The sequence below is a fragment of the Halichoerus grypus genome, chromosome 1 (assembly GCF_964656455.1).
Source record: "Halichoerus grypus chromosome 1, mHalGry1.hap1.1, whole genome shotgun sequence".
In the NCBI taxonomy this organism is placed as follows: domain Eukaryota; kingdom Metazoa; phylum Chordata; class Mammalia; order Carnivora; family Phocidae; genus Halichoerus; species Halichoerus grypus.
Window position 1 is genome coordinate 53,944,814 of NC_135712.1, and position 19,807 is coordinate 53,964,620.

At 44.0% G+C, this 19,807-nt stretch overlaps 1 long non-coding RNA gene across 1 annotated transcript in view; it reads right to left on the bottom strand.

Moving 5' to 3' along the window:
• The window catches only part of LOC118520317 (uncharacterized), a 48,584-nt gene extending 31,154 nt beyond the window's left edge, over positions 1–17,430 (bottom strand). The window contains exon 1 of the long non-coding RNA XR_013443210.1: positions 17,293–17,430. This is a non-coding gene — a long non-coding RNA (uncharacterized LOC118520317). The remainder of the gene's footprint in view (positions 1–17,292) is intronic.
• Between the last annotated feature and the right edge of the window lie 2,377 nt (positions 17,431–19,807).

The window sequence follows — 19,807 nt, forward strand, 5'->3', positions numbered from 1 at the left end:
GTCCCCACCTTCAGAAATAGCCCTCTTTCAAGAGTGCCATCTGTTTCCTACGGGGTATCTGTTGTTTTGCTTAGCCAATTTTTTGCTTTTCTTTGGGGAACTGCAGCCAGCTTTTTCTTGGGGGATCTCCTGTCCTGCCTTCAAGTACCCAGGGGTCACAGGACTCAAGCCTAGTCAGTCAGAGTCCCCCGACGTCCCTTGCTACCTTGCCTGCCTCAAGGATGCGCACATTTCCTGGGGACATTTCTGCTGGAATCGGTGGAGAGGGTGAGAGCCGGTCGCTTTCCTGTCAGGAGTCAGGAAATTTTTTCTGTAAAGGGACGCCTAGTAAATATTTTCGGCTTCACAGTCCACATTGGGTCCTGTCTCATAGCATTGTTTGTTTGTTTGCTGTTTTACAACCCTTTAAAAAATTTAAAGCCATTTTTAGCTTGCCATGTGTGGAGCTGAAGGTGTACAAAAACAGGCTAGTAGTTGGCTGGCTCCCTGGGGACATAGTAGAGAAAAAATGAGGCATGAGCTACTTGCAGCCAGCATGCGTGTGGAACAAAGAAGAAATTCTGGAAGCACTGAAGTCACTTAGAGTCACTAACACCCTGGTTCTGCAACCCTGCCTTCTACCTATGAGCGCCCCAGCACTCTTCGCAGTTCCTGAGCTCACCTGAGCTGGTTTGAGTTGGGTTTCTGTTAGTTGCAAATGACCCAATCCAGCTAAGCAGCTCACTAACTCCAGAACCCACCGCTGCCTTGATTCCAGTGGCCTCAGAGCAATCCCATGCAGCCCACGTACTTGTACAACTCTTGGGCAAGGATGCCAAGGGTGATGAAGACCGCTCCTGCTGGACATTTTGGGGGATAGAAAACTGGAAAATAGAAAATTATTACCAAAATAAACGTGCGGTCTCTTTGCGTTAACATCTAGTGCCGTAGCTCACAACCCAGGCGGCGCTGTCGTTTCTACACAGGATCCCCGTGGTGCCACGAGGGTAACCAGAGGCCCCTGACCCGGGACCCCGGGCTTTGGGAGCAGCAGCTGCTCTGCCTCTAATTCAGTGGGTCCCGGTGAAGAGTTGCTGCTCTCTGGCAAGTATGCATGGCGGGGCGTGTTCAAAAACCGCCGTTGCAGATGGCCTGGTGTCCTCCATGAGCAGCGGGAAGAAACAAGCCTTTAATGGGCAGCGCCCGTGACGGTCACCGAAGGGGCGGGGGCAGGCTGGCACATGGACAAGCTCCATCAGTGCAGTGCCGGACCCCAGAAGCAAGGCGGGAAGGGAGCAGGTTCCTCTGGGGTATCTGTAGGAAATCTTTTTTTTTTCCCTTTAAAGAAACCTTTTGGTGGAAAAGCTTATGAAAAGCCACCACGCAGCCTTACCCATGACTAGACTGGAGAGGTGGGCTTTTTAAAAATAATGCTCCACCCTTTTCAGGAAGAAGAAAGCAAAATAGTTATGAAATATGATGATGATAAAATTCAATGTCAGGGAGTCTGTCCCCTTGCTCCCAGCAAGAAAATCCATACTAATGTGACCACGGGTCTAGTTTGGGGCTGTAGGAAGCATGATCATCACAAAGACAACGTTAGGAGACATTGTTCTTCGGAATAAAGCAGAGTGGGTGGCTGGCCCTTTCCGGGAGGCAGGAGGCATGGACTAACTAGACTGCAGGGCCTCTAAAACCTGACCATGTGGGGGAACGTCCTGGGGATCTTGCTGAAGTGCAGAATCTGATTCAGGGGCCTGAATGGGGGCGAGGCCTGAGACTCTGCATTTCTAATAAACTTCCAGGTGATGAAGATGAAGCTCATCTGTGGACGCACAGTGTGGAGCAGTGAGGAGATAATAGTGCCTTCCTGCTGGTGACGTTTGATCACTAAGAAATGTTAATGATAATAGCTAACGTGTACTGAATGCTGACGACGAGAAGTGAAGTCGAGGAGCTAGTAAGGAAAGTTGCTAGAAACGGTCTCTAAGGCCCACGCTCTTCGCACCGCTCCACGCTGGCTCGCTGCAGAGTGGAGAGGCGGTGGGGCCTGGCAGCCCAGGTGCAGCACCTGGCATAGGCTCTGGGCAGAACCTTCTAGATGGAAGCTTGGCCTTGTTCGGTGACAGGCATTCCAGGATTTAAGAAAAAGTACATCTGGCATTTCCAGGTGAACACGCTAGTCTTTCTGTTCAGCCAACCTGAGATTGTGCAGAAATGAAAGCAGGAGCAATCTGATTGAAAAATGGCTGATTCTGTACAAAATACAGTAGAATGATGAGCTGTTCCTTTGGGGCAAATGCGGGATGTTTCTGTCTCGCTCTCCTCGGCCCCTCGCGTGGCACAGTATCTTCAGAAGATAGATGCCAAGAACATGGTCTTGACTCCTGCCTTTGCTCTCCAAATGACAGTAAAGCACGGGGTCACGATAAACAAATCTTTCAGAGGGGAACTGCATTATTTCAAGCGGTTTGTCTCCGAAAAGAAGCCTGGATTCCAGAAACTTTGGTGAAGCGGGTTTATTGCCTTAGTTTTTGTGTGGCTTGGAAGTGGATGATGGTGGGCCTGCATGATGGGGAAGAAACACAACCAGCGTTTCAGAAACGTCTACCCCTGGAGAGCTTCACAAAGGAGTTTTTCCTCTTTGACCTCCTTTCTGAACACTTTCTGTGGTAGAGCTCCAGGCAGAAGCAGCTCCGGGCGAAATTGGGACACAGGGGGGAATTTCTCACTGAGATTTTCCCACCTCTTCCATCTGGACTTTCCTTCCTACCTCCAGCCTCCTCCACCTTCCAATTCCATCCACAGGCACAAGGTGACTAGAATATTTGTAGGAGAGGGAGTGAGTGCGGACAATCGCTTAGATATTACAGGCATGCGTATTTATTTTCCATATTGATGAACACGTAGCCATTTTTTTTTAGTTGTCACAGAGCAAATAGAACCGTGATTTATCATTTATATAACTGATTGCATGTACTTCCAAAATTTTTATCAGATTTCTGACAGTTGTGAATCATTTTCCCCATCTGGAAAGATAAAGGAGCACGTTCCCCCTGCTTCTGCCCAGCTGCAGCATCTCTGAGTTTATAGGATCCACATTGTTTTTCAACAACAGCGTTGAAATAAGCGTCTTGGCCCAAGAAGGAGCAACTTCTGCCTGGGGTGCCACGTCAGCAACCCAAAACGTAGGCAACTTTTATGTGTTTGTGAGATCCAGTCAGCCAGTCCCCAAACACTAAGCCAACTCTGGGCTCTGTACTTACTTCCTTGTTCCTTTTTCTTGATTCTAAAAAAACTTCCACCTTTTACCCCATTTTGCAGTTCTCCAAATGGACAGTGTCCACTTCATGAAGTATTAAACAAAGTTCGTTTGTATCACCTGAATTGTCTTCTTCAATCATTTTGAACAGTGGTAATCAGTTGCCTGACGTTTTACTGATGAAAATTCAGGCTGTTGGATCCCAAAGACTATAAAGCCTATGGGGCTTGAGAGAGTCAAGGGAGAGACAAGATAATCCCAGGTCATTTGCATTTTTAGTCCATCAACATAAGGCAATGTAGGAGACCCTGAGGAAGCTAGGTGACCAAAAGCCTTGCAGTTTTGGAGAGTAAGTTGAGACTGCCTTCTATTAAGGGGAAGACAGGTATTTCTGCTAAATGCGCTTACTCAACAAAAAACTTCAACGGCAAAAGCAAACAAGTGGAAATAATTATCAACAGTTTGGGAAGCTGGTCAAAAGATTATGAAACTGGTAAATAAATCATGGAACTGTTATATAATGAAGCCATTAAAACAATGAGTTAGATCTACACATGCTATTAGGCATAGGTCTCTAGCATATTTGTAAATGAGGAAAAATCAGAAATGCTTAATTTGTTCCTATTGTTTTTGAAAACTCATAAACACTGGGTATCTATGTAGCATTTCTGGAATAATCCATAGGACAATATGAGTAATGATTGTCACGGGTAAGGGAAGCTGGAATCTTTAATATATACCCTTTTATAATATTCTTGCTATTGTTTATCATAATATTGTTAACATTTATTGAGTATTTTCTCTGTGCCAGGCAATGTTCTAAGTGTTTGGTATGTATCAGCTCATTTCATCGGCCAAAAACATGTAGAGCAGATGTCAGTTTTTTTAGTTTACCTTTGTAGAAACTGAAGCCGAGAGATGTCAAGTAACTGGCCCCAAGTCACACAGCTAACAGGGGACCGAGCTGGTACTTAAGCCTCCAGAGCACCTACAATTCATCACTGTGTAGTAGTGCTCTGTTATTACCTCCTGACGGGTTAAGCAGTAAAGCCTGGATTCAAACTGAGGTAACCTTATCGACGATGCCTCCTGGTCTCTCTTTCTTGTACTATTTGAATTTTTACCAATCAGATGTATTAATATTCAGATTTAAAAGATCTTGACAAAAAATGGAAGCTATTCTATAGTTTTAAAAATTCTTTGAGAAGCTGCTATCTGTTAGTTCCGTGCTCGGAATAAACCAGCTTGCCTTGCCTGTCAGGCCTCACCGTGGAATGGGAGAAACCCACTAGCAGAGAGGGAAGTGCAAGGTGCTTTGGAGGCCAGGCTCCAGGCCCAGGCTGGGGAGGGAAGGGGAGGGAGGGAATCCCAGACCTCTAACATCTGAGAGGAGTTCTTAAAGGATAAATAGGCAGGACAGAGTTGGCAAATTAAGAAGTTGGTGAGTGGGGCTAGGGCTGGGGGTGGGGAGGCAAAGACAGAGGCATAAGATAATAGGCACCTCCAAGAACTGCCCCATTCACGATGGTTCCAGCACAAAGTTAAGGAGTCTGAGTAGGCAGAAATCAGACTGAGGAAGTGGCCAGCAGACCATCAGCGTATTTCAGCTCAAGAACTGTTGGTCTCTGGATGGGACAATACCTCATTGGGTAAAACTGCTGCTCCCATTTCAGGATGATTTAGCAGTCCTGGCCCTTGCCCACTAAGTGTCAGTAATGTACTGGTCAGTGAGAAACCCCAAATAACCAGAAAGGGACGATACTGCTAGATCCCATCCTCCTTTGAGAACCATGAGATACAAAGTGGTGTGGGCCATAAGGGATAAATCTCATTGAAGGATTCCATATCATTGAAGGTGGGAGAAAATTGGAGGCAGGGAAAACAATGAAGAGGTTGTTGTTGTTGCTAGAGGGCAAGTAAGAAATTCTGAAGTCTTAGAAGAGGGCAGTGGGGAAGTTGATTAACTGCCATCAAGGAGATAGTAATGTATGTGTCTACCGGCTGGAGGTAGGGACTAAGGAGAAAGCAGCCAAGCATGTTCTCTGGGTAGATCTTGGTGACTTTGGGCAGACAGTGGAGCCATTTGCCATAAGGAATATAGAATGAACAGGTCTGAGAAGAGGAAGGTGATTTCATTTTGGACAAGTTAGATATTTTTTTTTTTTTAAAGATTTTTATTTATTTATTGGACAGAGAGAGACATAGTGAGAGCAGGAACACAAGCGGAGGGAGTGGTAGAGGGAGAAGCAGGCTTCCCGTGGAGCAGGGAGCCCGATGTGGGACTCGATCCCAGGACTCTGGGACCATGACCTGAGCCGAAGGCAGATGTTTAACAACTGAGCCACCCAGGTGCCCTGTTTAAAAAGATATACTTATTTCTTTGAGAGAGAGAGATAGTACGTGTGTGAGTGGGGGGGGAGGGGCAGAGAGAGAGAGAGAGAGAGGAGAGAAGCAGACTCCCTGCTGAGCGTGGAGCCCAACGTGGGGCTCCATCTCATGACCCTGAGCTCAGGACCTGAGCTGAAACCAAGAGTCAGATGCTTAACCAACTGAACCACTCAGGCGCCCCTGGAGATGTTAGATTGGAGGTGCATTTGTCACATCCAAATGGGGATGTCCAGTGGGCCAGGAGAGGAGCTGGAATTGGAGATGCACACTTGAGAGTCATCCATGTCTGAGCCGTGTTTGGAATCATGGGCATCAAATGAGTCTAGTGGACTTGGGGAATTGATGTGAGGTGTACCTACACTGCCTTAGGAGGGAAGAACCATTAAGTGAATCATGACATTGCCAATCTTTTTTTTGACATTGCCAATCTTTAATAGTTTTTTGACCTTCAGGAACATAATTTCATATGGTTCAAACTAAGAGTAGCCTAATCCTCATAACTCATGACATGACTTTCTCCCTGACCTGCAATAGAGATTTAGACAATCTTTTGCTTGGGTAGAGGGAGGCAAGGAAGAGGTGGGTGTGCCATGGGGTGGAAACTGAAAGCCAAACTGCAACTTGAAAATATGAGGCCATTGCCAGAGTCAGGCAGGAGAGAGTCAGCCCACAGTGAGACCATGGGGTGCTGATGAGTTGCTCAACAGCACTCTCAGTGAGGGTTTTCTTCTGGAGACAGAGTTCCTACACACCTTCAAGAAAAACAAACCCTCTGTCTTCCTTTTTGGGAAGCCTAGGGAGAGAGTTATCCACCAAAGAGTCATGTGCAGACAAGTCAAAAGCATTTTGGTCCAAAGAAGGGGAGTGAAGAGCCAAGACTTTCAGGGCCTAGGCTTCCTCTGGTTGGGATGGGCCAGCCTCTCTGTAGGCCAAGGAGAACTCAGCCAGCCAGTGACAGCTTGCAGAAAACATGTGTACCCTTGTACTCTAAGTGTAAGAACCCCATGCTTTAAGAGTCCCATTCTTTGAGAGTCCTATAAGAAAGAGGGAGTTTCTCTCTTATCTTCCATTGAGCTGTCCTCTGGGCTGATGCCCACTCACTTTATGTCATCTTTATTGTCATTCCCCTGACCACTGTTCACGTTACTGATGCTCATAGCCTGGAACACCTAGGCTCCAATGTCCCTTAATAGAACGTTGTTTCCCACATGTGGTTGCCCTTTACTGCCCTTATTTCTCTTCCCCTAAAATACCACTATATGAGGTGGTATAATTATATAAAATGTTCCTGAAAGTCTATGTATACCTAAAGAGATTTTTATTGAGGGAGGGGGGTTTTATTTTACCTACATGTTTTTGTTGAGAGACAATTCTCCACAAATATCTCATATTTCTGAACTATCTGGGTCCTCTGAGCAAAGACATTTGCAGCCAAATTAAGAATGTTTGTATTAGGAGACATTCCAGGATACGAAAGCTTAGCGACATCTCCCTCCCTGGAGATGTTTCGAGGTAGGAAAGATAATACCTCCCCTTCACTACCCGAAGATTAGCTTAAATTCCAGATTATAGTTAAGGTTTTTCTCTCTCCAGAGGTGAGGATACGCAGGTCACCAGCAGTCCTATACAAGATCACAGTTTCCCAGTTGTGGGAGTCTTCTCCAATAATGCACCCCCTGCAGGTGTGGGCACCAGTTGGCCCTCACTGCATAGCCCTTGGGGGATATTTTTCCAGCATGCTGCATTTGCTGAGAGTAATAAATGGACTTTGTCTTTGACCCAGAGATCTCATTACCTCCCTCTGTGTGTGTCTGTTAAATTTATATATATTTGTGTAGATATGTGTATATAAATACGTATATAAATAAAAGTATATATTGTGGTACATACCAATAAAACGGTGGCAGTCTAACTTGTTAGCTTGCAAGTAAGAGAAATATTTCAGACCCTTCACAAATTCTGACAACAGTTTTCTATGTAGATTCCTCTAAGGGAATCCAGCCCTATTTAGAAGGATCATCCTGGCCTGGGTCATTGCATCCTTCCCCCAGCAAATAGTGGGAATAGGGACCTTTAGGAAAGGTCAGGTTGGATTTTGGCATTCCAAGTCCAGGGCTATTCGTGGTGCCCCTACAGGTATGGATTGTCTTCTTAGTATTTAAGGTCATCCAGTAGGCACACTGGATCAGATACACTACATGTGCACAGCTAGATAAGGCCCCAGAACAACCATTAATATCAGACAGAAAGTTCTGAAGCTTGCCGAGGAGGAGACACGGTTTCCCAATGGACACTAACCCTGCAACACTCACACTCCCCCAGGAAGCTTCACACTTGACATTGATTGCAAAGCGGCCCTCAGCATCCCCTGGTTCCTCTTCCAGCCTCAGGCCATGCCTCGGGGCCAGCAGATGTTAAAGAAGTGACCATTCCTCAGGCACTGCCACCTAATGGGCACCTCTCTGCTACATAAAAGCCTGGCAGCTTCAGCCACTTTGAAGTTGGCATGTGCTTATCCAGAAATACTTTCTAATTATAACCCGGCCTCACCTCCTCACCTAGAACATTCTATAACTCCCAGAAACTCTCGGCGCTCACGGAAGCCCGAGCAAGTGAGGGCACTAAAGTTCTATTAACTTTACAGAAAATGTACTTTTGTTTATATGTTTTCCCTGTCCTGAGGCTCCTTCATCGAAGTTCCCTGAAATTTTCGATATTTAAAAAGAAACAAAGTAAGTAGTACTTTTTTTTTTTTTTTTAAGATTTTATTTCTTTATTTGACAGAGAGAGAGAAAAAACCCAACAGCACAAGCAGGGGGAGCTACAAAGGCAGAAGGAGAAGCAGGCTCCCCGCGGAACAAGGAGCCCGACGAGGGACTCGATCCCAGGACCCTGGGATCATGACCTGAGCTGAAGATAGATGCTTAACCAACTGAGCCACCCAGGCCTCCCGGTAATACTTTCTAATAGAGCTTTGTATCACTGATGAGAGGTCTGCCTTCCACACCCCACATTGTTACCCTCCTTGCTCCCTGCCCCCCCCACCTCCTCTGCACATGCCTGCACATCTCCATCTAATGAAACCAATCTGGACCTTGCATGAGATGGTCGACGTGGCAGGTTGCAGCCTTGCCTTTTCAGAGACAGCAAGACTATTCTAATTATCACCTCCATAGTTTTCTCCGTGATGAAATTCACACGAACGTTCTCAGTTATCCGCCCTGCCATTCACTAATAGAAAAGATTTTGTGTTAATCCTCCTTCTTCCGTGCAGGAAGGAGAAAAGAGCTCATCCAGTTCCTGTTGTGCAGCACCACCTGCCCATTTGTCCGGAGCCAAGTAATGATGGATTTGGAGCTGGGGGGATAAATGGGAATTGTGTTTATTTTATGAGCTGCGGAAAGTTGGCTGGGGAGCCCAGCGGGAGGCTTAGCTGGAAAAAAAATGATTTTCTCTTACACTGTGTGCTGTTCAGAAAAATATATGGCCTTATCCTTTCTTGATCCTGGGAAAGACAAAAAGGAAGAAGACATGTTCTCCAAATACCAGGTTAGAGGGCTGACCTTCAGAGGGCCTTTCTCCGTTTTCTGGGCTGCTCCACCCAAGCCAAAGGCCTCCTGCTCAGCTGGGTGGTGGCAGAAGGAAGGATGGAGCACACGGGGACTGGGGGACCTGACAGAGGGTCCCTGGGCCAGTGCTCAGTGGCCTGGAGAGAATCCCACGCTACTGGCAACATTTTTGGAAGGGAGGAAGGAGCAGCTGTCCTCAAAAACAGAGACTTTTTCCTCATGACAATATTCTGGCATGCATTCATGCGGAAGTCATCACAGTTATCTTCATGAGAAGTCAGTGAAACCATTTAACCCAGAACGGCTTCAGAGGATGTTATGAAGAAAAACACCACGCTGAAGACTCCACTGTCAGTTTTGATTGATGGGTGAGAGACAGCTTCCGAGTTGTTTTCTTGCTAAAGCAGTTTCTTTAAGGTTCAGTCTGTACAGAGTCCAGGTTGACCTCGCTGTGGGAAGAGGACTCTGGTGTGGACATGTGAAGAAACATCTCACTGCCGGTTCCTGGCTGACGAGCTACCAGGAGGAGAGAGATGCAGCGGGGAGGGGAGCTAGTGAGGAAACGTCCTTACTGGTGAAAACAAACAGTACCAACAGAATCAGCTCAGGGCCACATGGAATTCTGTTCTTAGTAGGGTCGTGCCTGCATGTCTCATTTCTCGATCTCTTTTTAAAATTTGTAAAATTTTTATCGACATATAATTTATATATAACATGATATTAATTTTAAGTGTGCGGCGCGGTTATTTGATGTATGTCTACATTGCAAAATGATCACCACAGGAAGTTCGGTTAACGGCCATCACCATACACAGTCACTAACTTTTTTTTTGTGATGAGAACTTTTAAGATCTACTCCTACAGTAACTTTTAAATATACGATAGTTAGTCCCTGGATGGCTCAGTCGGTTATGCGTACAATTTTTGATTTTGGGTCAGGTCATGATCTCAGGGTCGTGGGATTGAGCCCTGTGTCAGGCTCTGTGCTTAGTGAGGAGTCTGCTTGAAATGCTGTCTCTCCCTCTCCCTCTGCCCCTCCCCCCACTCATGCACACTCTGCCTCTCTTTCTCTTTAAATACTCTTTAAAAAAAAAAAAAATAGATAGATAGATAAACGATACAGTATTGTTAACTACACATTTGATCTTCGCCCAAAGGCCAAAAAGCAATGCAGTGCTGTTAACTACAGTCACCATGCTGTACATTATATCCCCAGGACTTGTCTATCTTGTAATTGCAAGTTTGTGCCTTTGACCATTCACCCATTTCCCCCACCTCTCTACTCCCCACCTCTGGCAAACACCGTTGTGTTCTCTGTATCTATGCGTTTGGTTTTCCGCTTTCTTGATGCCACAGGAGAGGAGGCTGAGTGTGACAAGGAATGAGAATCTGGAGGGCAAATGGTAGTTGCTTTGGAGCAACAGAAAGGCAAAGTAAAGCTGTCCCCTTAGGTGCCCTGACTGCCTAGGCAGTGGGTCTTTGACCATCCTGGGTGAGCTAAAGGCCACTGTGAACCCATACAACATCTTTATTCAGATTAGAAAATGCCCCCTTCCTCCAGGTGGCAAGGCTGGGTGAACAGAGCCAGGGCTGCACGTCAGCCTCTCTGCAGCCCCCCCCACCCCGGGGATGATGCCCTCAGGCAGTGAACAGCTCATAGTGGTGGAGAGAAGCCCCCTGTGGCTGAAGAAAGGCCCATGAATGTGAATGTCTCCCTTGGGGTCAGTCTTCCTGGGAGGCCCAGCCCTCCAGCCCAGAATACAGTGCCAGGACTTCCGGGATTCAGGACTAGATGATGACAAATGTCACAGCCACCCAGGGTCTCTTTTTCCCCTTCTTCAGTAAGAAGACCTTTCCCCTCAGAGGCCACTGTAATTAACCCAAGGGAGAATAGCCATCCTTCTAGTCAAACAAGAAGCTGCCATCACGGTTTGACATATGCAAACTGAAACCCTGTTTTCAGAGCTCACCCAGTGTATATGTCCTTCCCTATGAGAAGCCTTCTAGTCAATGTGAAAAAACAAGAACAGCCACATCACTATTCCATTCTGCCCCACGCCCCGTCCTCCTGTCTCCACACCCAGTCTAACTGTGCAGTAATCGATGAGCGGCTCTGCTCATTAAGGAATCAGAGAATGATAATCCCGCTGCCTGAGCCAGGGTGGGTGCAGAGCCATGAGCTCCTTTGTCTAAATGCCACAAATCCTTACAGTTTCGCTCTGCACTTCAGTATTGGCGTCATCAGCCTTTCCCTGGCCGGAAGGCTCTGCTGTAACAATCAAAAGGAACAACACCATTCTCCATCCCTGTCCAGTTTTGAATATAATTATTTGTCAGAATCATATTAACCTGATGTATGACAAACCCATAAAATGGATTCATTTAGGTCTCCAGGAGTCCTCCCTCATTAATGTGGATATTTATAGCCATGGCTTTGATGCTTCAGTCCCTCCCCCTGTACAACATGGAGCAGGGATGTCATATTTCCCTGACGCTGTGAGGGGAGTTGTTTGTTTTCCAGTGTTGCAAAGAGGGGTGGCATAGAGCTGGCCTCTGGTCCAGGCCCCCTCGAGGCTTGATTGGCTCCTCTGCCCATTCCCGTCTTCTTAGGGAAGGGAAAGAAAACTAAAACTAGACACCTGTGCACAAATCCTACAAGATTAATAACTTTCCCCAGGTATTGAGATAGAACCAGTAAGACTGAAATACTCAGAGGGCTGGTTCTGAAATCAGACTTCCTGTGACCAAAGCCTGGGTTTATCACCTACTAGCTTGAACAAGATGCTAACTTTTCTTAGACATCAGTTTCCTCATCTGTAAAATGGAGGGAATAATAGTTCCTAACCTCATGGAGTTGTTGGGGGGTGGAATTCCATGAATTAACATATGTAAAGTACTTAGAACGATCTTGGACACATAACAAGTCCAAAATAAATTTATTTAAAAGTATGGTTACAATTGCTATTATTACCTTGGGCCACAGCTACACCAAGTTTCCATTCTGCAGCTCTATGGTCTAGCCCAGTTTTTTCACAACATGTTCTAGGGAGCACTGGGCTTGAGCAGAGGTGCCTCAGTTTCCCCAGAGGGGGAATTGAGTTAGCTGTGGAAAGCACAGCGGCCAAAGGCTTGTCAGAAAGGATTTCCCATATTCTTTAGCCAGAGCCTTGACACTTTCATCATCTCATGTATTGGAATTCTCGATGAGTTTTCATTAAAGAATGGGTTCTTGGCTCGAAACAGATGGAAAAATGCAGCTCCAGATACTTGTGACCATATAAGTTCCTCAGGTAATGTCAGGGGCCCCAGGAGCACTTGTCCCTGCTGCTTGCCCAGAGTCTTTCATGAAACTGTGGTCATGAGGCCCTCTAAAGTTTTCTTTTATTTTTTCAGGAGTCATATGGCAGCAACTTTGATGTCCTGGCATGGCCAAATGCTAGGAGTGCTTCCAAGGGCTTGCAAGGGGCTGTAGTGGAAATGTTGCTCATGATGAAGACAGAACCTTGAGCTTTTGCTCCATCAGGATCAGCAGAGACGAGCTGTGAATAACAATGGGGCCTGGGGTGCCTGGATGGCTCAGTCGGTGGAGTGTGCCGCTCTCAATCTCAGGGTTGTGAGTTTGAGCCCCATATTGGGTGTAGAGATTGCTTAAAAATAAAATCTTTAAAAAAAATAACAATGGGGTCTGAGTTCACTGCAGTGTTCCTCATGTTGCCTTTGTCTTGTCAGAGCTTGTTCCAGGACGCCAAGGACCATTGTGTACTCGAATTGTCCACCTGCCTCCTGGAGACTAACCATCAGGTATTTGCAATCGGCACACATTCTTGGGAAGCGTTGGGGAAGATCTAAACAAAACACCAATTTCATCCATTGTTCATTTCCTCAGAACTTTAGTCTCTCCCCCATAAATCTGTTGGATAAAGTTGAAGCCCTTTGGCCTGGCTTTTGGGTGGACCCAACCAACTTTCTCTCTCATACTCCTCCAAAACAAACTGATGTTCTGATAGAGCATGTTGGTTTTATCACCACCTGCCATGTTATCTTTTCCCCATTCCCCTTCACCTTTCCAAAAACGGATTCATTTTTTAACACCCATTCTTGAAGCCCCTTCCATTCTGAGTCTTCCCTTCATGACTCAAAACGAAATGTTTGCTCTCTTCTTTGATCTACAACTGTGTGTTCTGTCTGTTTTGCTCATTTAGGCCCTTATTCCTTGACGCCAGTTCTAGGAGTAAAGGGATGATGAATTAGAGGCACCAGCAAGGAAGGTCAGTTGTAGTTCCTAAGACAGGATCCCAAAGAGTGGCATCTGGCCCAGAAAGACAGTCCTGCTAACCAAACTCTTCAGTCCTCTGTAACTCAATGCCTATTACAGAGAAACACAGTCATTCACAAGAGCAGACCCTGTGGATCCTCTAGCCAAGATCTCTTGCTCCCTGCATCGAGATGTCAAGGAAGCTTAATTGGTCATTAGGAGGTTGACTAGACACTTTAGCAAAGAAGAAAAATAGCCATGTGAATTGTTTAACATGGCTTATAGTGAGACTGGTTGTACACCCTTTCTCCCCAACAGGAATGGGAACCTTGGTGACCATATGCTCTGGTCCCCAAAGTCAGTGTCTTTCCACTGGATATTGTCATCAGTGGTAAAAATATTAGCTTCCCTTTTCTCCCATTTCTTTTAGCTCACAAGACTGATTTTTTCCTTTCTACGACTCATTAATTTTATCCTTTTATTCAAGAAATATTTGTTGAACATCATTTACTAAGTGCCAAGTTCTGGGAATATAAAAGTGAATAATACGCTAGATACCTTCACACCACTGGTTTTACTATAGGCAAGTTTTGATATAGATCTAAAAGCCATTCTTCCTTTTTCAGGTGACTTTGGTATATCTTACCTTACCAATATAGGCCTTGATATCATAACTCTGCATAACATTATTACCCGACTTTCCTGAGTGAATACCTTGTTGCCTCACAATATTTTAAGCTCCTAGAAAGCAGAGAACAGCTTAGTATTTCTCATGGTATCTCATGGTATGCTGTGCACACAATAGGAACTAAATATTTGTCTTTTTACAAGAGACACAATATTTCTTATCAGTCATATGGGAAGGAAGTAGACAGACTTACATGGTTTTATTTCAGAGATTCCCAAACCAATGGCCCATAGATTAAATCCAGTCAGCAAACATGTTATATTTGGTCTACACTGTGTTATGTTTTTGGTTTTAGTTTTTTTTTAATTGAGCCAACATTAAAAAAATTGAGATCTCTCTCTCTCTCTCTCTCTCTCTCTCTCTCTCACACACACACACACACACACACACACACACTGAGAATTCTAAGCTTCTCTGGAATTTCAGCTTCCCTGGAAAAATGAGAAGACCTGCAACTCTTAGCCTCATACCTGCTGAGCAAAAGTGCTGGCATGAAAGTGTGCTGGGCCACTTCAGGGAGCAAACATTTCCCGGTAGGCCACAGTTCTTATCGCTCTGTGTTTCATCACACTCGGCCGACCTCACTTACATAACGGCTGAAGCAGGAGGCATTTGAATCTGAACAGTTTTATGTGAAGCCAGTATATTGGGAAAGGGGAGAGAAAATAGCCCATTCGACCCCACAGAAAAAGAACTCTGTGCCAATCCCATGTTTCCTGGCACTCTGAAGGTGAGGACAGGCTCCCAGTCTGGCCCTGCACCTTGGCCCTGGGCCTTCCTTACAGTCAGTCTTCTCTGGAATGTTGGTGTTCCCTGCTGGGGAAACTACTGGAGATCCAAATGGCCTGTCTCATTGAATCCAAGCTATCTGCCTCCCAGGCTCTTCTCCAACACACCCTGGACCCCATCTCAGCAGTTTTTTGGCTCATTGCTCTCTGACACAAACCACTCTAATCTTGCCAAGGAAATCTGCTTGCCTCGCTGTCCCTTCCCCCATGCCTGTCTTACTCCGTCTCTCTGGGCATTGCTGAGTGGAGAAATGATACTCAGGAGAAAAGTTTTTTAAAAAAAGGGAGGAAGGAAGAAAGTAAGGGAAAGAGAGAGAGAGAAAGCACTTAGAGAAGGCATTTTATATACTCGATATTATTTAATCTCAGGTCCCTGTCCACAAAGATTTTGGTCATGTGTGTGGGTGTTGTAGGGGAGCAAAACTGTCCCACCCAGAATGTGTCTTTTTGACATGTGAATTATTTTCGGCTGAATATTTTTAAGGAACAGAAGGCTCAGGAAGACCCCATGACCCGCCCCTAAATGCCTAAAAGAATTTATATGGAGGATCTATTCCAGGAAGGGAGCTTTCACCATAGGTGACTTCAGGGTAATACGAACTGGCAGTGGGAGACAGGGAGGAACCTTACAAGTCTGTTAAAATTCCTCCCTATGTCCCATTGATTCTGTACAGCCCAGCAAACTTCTTCTTCTTCTTCTTTTTTAACCAAACATTTACTCTTTTTCATCTTCCTGTGAGCTGATTCCTTCCCTTTGAAGTCCTAACTCCCTGCCCCCTTCTCCTTAGCTCTGGATGGCATATAAGTCTCAATTGCCTGGCTGCCTGTGGGCCTCATATCCTTTTGGACCCTGTACATATGTAATTAAATTTGGTTTTCTCCTGTTAATCTGTCTCATGCCAACTTAATTCTTAGACCAGCCAACAGAGCCTTGAAGGGTCAATAAAAATGTTTCCGCTCCAACAGTGTGTTTGTGTGCATTGTGTATGTGGTGGTTGTGTGGTTTTTCATGGTGAGGGGGACTAAAAGGAATAGAAAAAATAGATCTACAACTCTTATGCAAGCTAGAAAAGGGAAAGCAGTAAGAATGTGAAGCCTGGAAAACTTGTGACAGCCGTTTTGCAAGGGTGGACTGCTTTCCTGTCAAGGCACCAAATATACGTGTGTGTGCATATGTACCTCGGAGTATGTCTGCACATGCACACATACACATACGATTATAAATTATTTGCTTATGTAGAAACTTGAAAAATAAAGTATAAAAAAAGAAAGGGAAAGTAATAAAAATCAAATGTAATCTTATCACTGAGATAATTTTTAATCATCTATTTCTTATTCCTATTCATAATGCATATTATTTATACAGCTGCGAATTTACATTGTATGTTAAAACTCACTAGCTTGCTTTTTTCCTCTTAAAATTACATCACAGACAGATCCTAATGATAAAAAAACCTCTTTATCACCACCATTTTAATAGTTCTGTTGCATCCATAATGTGGATTTTCATAATTTACTTCACCAATCTCCAATTTTTAAGCATTTAGACTGATAGAAGTTTTTGACTTTTATATGTAACGTGATAATAAACATCTTCGTGCATTTATCTTTGCACTTAGCATTATTTCTTTAGGATGTTTCAAAAAGTGGAATTACTGGGCAAAGAGTAAAAATACTTTAAAACTCATGAGTTGTATTATTATTAAATTGCTTTCCTAAAGGTGATTCTACTTTATCTTCCTGACACTCCCATTTGAATGTGGCACTAGAAAGTGCACAGAAATGTTCAATTGGATACATCTAGCTAAGATGTCCAATACTACATGAAGAAATTATTTTATTATATAATTTCTGATTGTCAACAGAATATATCATTTGAGAGTAATCAAAGCCACTAGCTGAAAAGGTGTTTGCCCAGACCACACCACAATTCAGTCTTTCTAAAAGAAATAAAAGAGTAACTCCCCGGCTTGTCCCCAGATAGAGCTCCAGGGTCTTCACCCCTCGCTAATTGCCTCTTTGATCCCAGGGCAGACCTATAGCATGCCACACAAGTGACAGCGACAGACATAACATGTTCCCTGTGACTACCCACCATACTACAGGCCAGAGGAAAAAGTCCCTCACTTCACTGCCACAGAAGTCCCTGCAGAGCCCATGGGGCCCCATTTTCCTCTACTGCCTGTTTTGTTACAAATTCTCTCTTGGTCTGCAATGTGTCATCATTGTCTTTTCTCTTTCCCATAGCAAACTTCTCTTTCTGAAGTGAAGGGAAGATATTCCCTCCAAAGTATTCTTTAAAAAAAAAAAAATTATTTGTTTATTTAAGTAATCTCTACACCCAACGTGGGGCTCAAACTTACCACCCTGAGATCGAGAGTCGCATGCTCTTCCGACTGAGCCAGCCAGGTATCCCTCCTCCAAAGTATTCTTTAAGTTTTCACAGCTGTGCTGTCTTGGGCTGTTACATTCTTTGTTTGTGTGTTTCCTTATTATTAGGAAGGCTCTTTGTCTCACAGCCTTCCCTCCCTTGTGGAATTGGTCCAGCCAGGGCTGGCTTAGCAGCCAATCTGGCACCAGCCATTGAACTTTCATGCCTGAGTGAACTCTGCCCCCAACTCTTCTGTTTCGCTTGTAGGGAATTTTGCCCCATCCTGTACACCCTGGGCCAGATGGGAGAAGGGTGTTAAGAGGTAACCTTTGTTTTCCTCTGGCGTAGGGATTTTTAGATCCAGAGTCTAGTGGTCCTCCTCAGAATGTTTAATCAATTTTCCACGCCATGAAGCTCTTTGGTCCCCCATATGAATGATAGCTTGAAGTTTGCCCATGGGTCCACTAGACATTCCAAAAGTTTCAGCTTTTCTAGAATATAAGCTCTTGCTGGGGACCCAGTTAGGGAACGTTCAACATAAAGTATATGGTGTGATTGTGATGTTAAAATCCAATCCCTTCTTCCTAAGAAACAGTAAAATATCTCTGTCCCTCTTCTTTCTTGGGGATTGCCATGCTGATTTTCTATCTTTTGCCAGTCCTCTTGTATTTTCACTCAGATATCAATTTGTTGCAAATTGGTCATTTCCTTAATCCCAGAAATTTTTATATTAATTGCAAAAAATTCTCAATCTCTCTGTCTCTGAGCTTCAACTCTCTTTGAACTTTGCAGTATGTGAAAGGTTTTGAAACCTCCTCCTTCATTGGTCAGCAAAGAGCAACTTTTAAGGATGAATACAACCTGAAAAGAATTTCCCTACTGTTCAAAAATTATAGATCTATGGTAAATTCTGAGTCATAACATCAATCATTTCCGAGGGCTGCAGCTCCCTGAGGATTTTCCTGTTTAACTGAAGTAAGTCTCAGGGAGATATGCTCTATATCCTGGTCTTCAAAACTCTGGGTCCAGAGTGATGAGAGTCCAGCTGATGAGATAGCTCGATGGGGTGTTCTCCTTTTGGGAAAAAAAAAAGTCCATTACTGAAAGTAACCCACATAAGTCTCTTTCTTGCTAAATAAGGCCTGCATATTCTTTCTTGCTAATCAAAAGGCCTGCATACTAAATTCAGTTTATCTATTTTTATTTTTTTCTCATGTTATAAATGTAATTCAGGTTTATTGTAGGAAATTTAAAAAAATGAGTTAGCAAAAAAGTCAATTAATAAATAATAATAAATTAATAATAATAAATAAAAATTACCTGTAATTCACCAGAGATATTTGATTTTTTCATATATTCTTGCAGACATTTAAATATATATTGTATAAATATATAATAAATATATAATATATATTTATATATTTAAATAAAAATAAGATCCTACTGTTTGGTAATCTTTTCTCTTTTGTGAAATAAATAATGTCTTCCTTGGATTTTAACATCAAACCTGAAGGTGAGAATCCTTAAATTTTCTCCATAGTAAATAGATTTTTCCTAAAGTCAGGTGAGAACAAACCAAGAATAAATGCAATAGCTTACAGCCTAGGTTGTGTGCTTGTTGCACTTGTTCTTTTTCTTATTTTTCTCATTTTGGTAAACAAAGGTGAACCTGAGATGACAGAGAAAAAAGAGGAACCTATGTCTAATCAGGTCATTGTGTTATCTTTAACATAGGTCTTGGGTTATTTATTTTTGTCAAAGAAGGTGCTTCCTCTGGGTAGCATGACAGGTCTTATGCAGTGTTGGGGAAGGGAAAATTTCCCCTGTCCCTCTTAGTTCTTTTGACTGGTTGAATAATTGAGATGGCAGAAAGTAGATTAAGAAGAGAAAAACAAATTTAATTGTGTGTCTGGCAGGGAGCTCCATAAGAACAGGAAGCCCACAGGCAGTCAGGCAATTGAGGCTTATATGCTATCCAGAGCTAAAGAAAAGAGGGGAGAGGGATGCCTGGGTGGCATAGTCGGTTAAGCATCTGACTCTTGGTTTCAGCTCAGGTCGTGATCTCAGGGTTGTGAGATCGAGCCCTGTGTCAGGCTCCGAGCACAGAGTCTGCTTGAGATTCTCTCTCCCTCTCCCTTCCCCTCCTGCTTGCTTGTGTGCTCTCTCTCCCCCGCTTTCTCTCCCTCTCTAAAATAAATAAATAAATCTTTAAAAAAAAAAAAAAGGAGAGGGCCTGGAACTTCAAAGGGAAGGAGAACAATTCACAAGAAGTTGAAAAAGAATAAATGTTTGGTAAAAAAATATTTGCTGGGCCATCCAGAAATAATGGGACACAGAGAGTAATTTTAATAAACAGACTTTGCTAGGTCCCTCCCTGTCTACTACCCCTCGTTCATACTGTACTGTAGTTATCTATGGTGTTAGCTCCCATATTGTAGCAGGTCTTCTATGTAAGTTCTTTTAGGCAGTTAGGGGAAGGTCAAAGGTTCTTTCTGAGCCTTCTATTT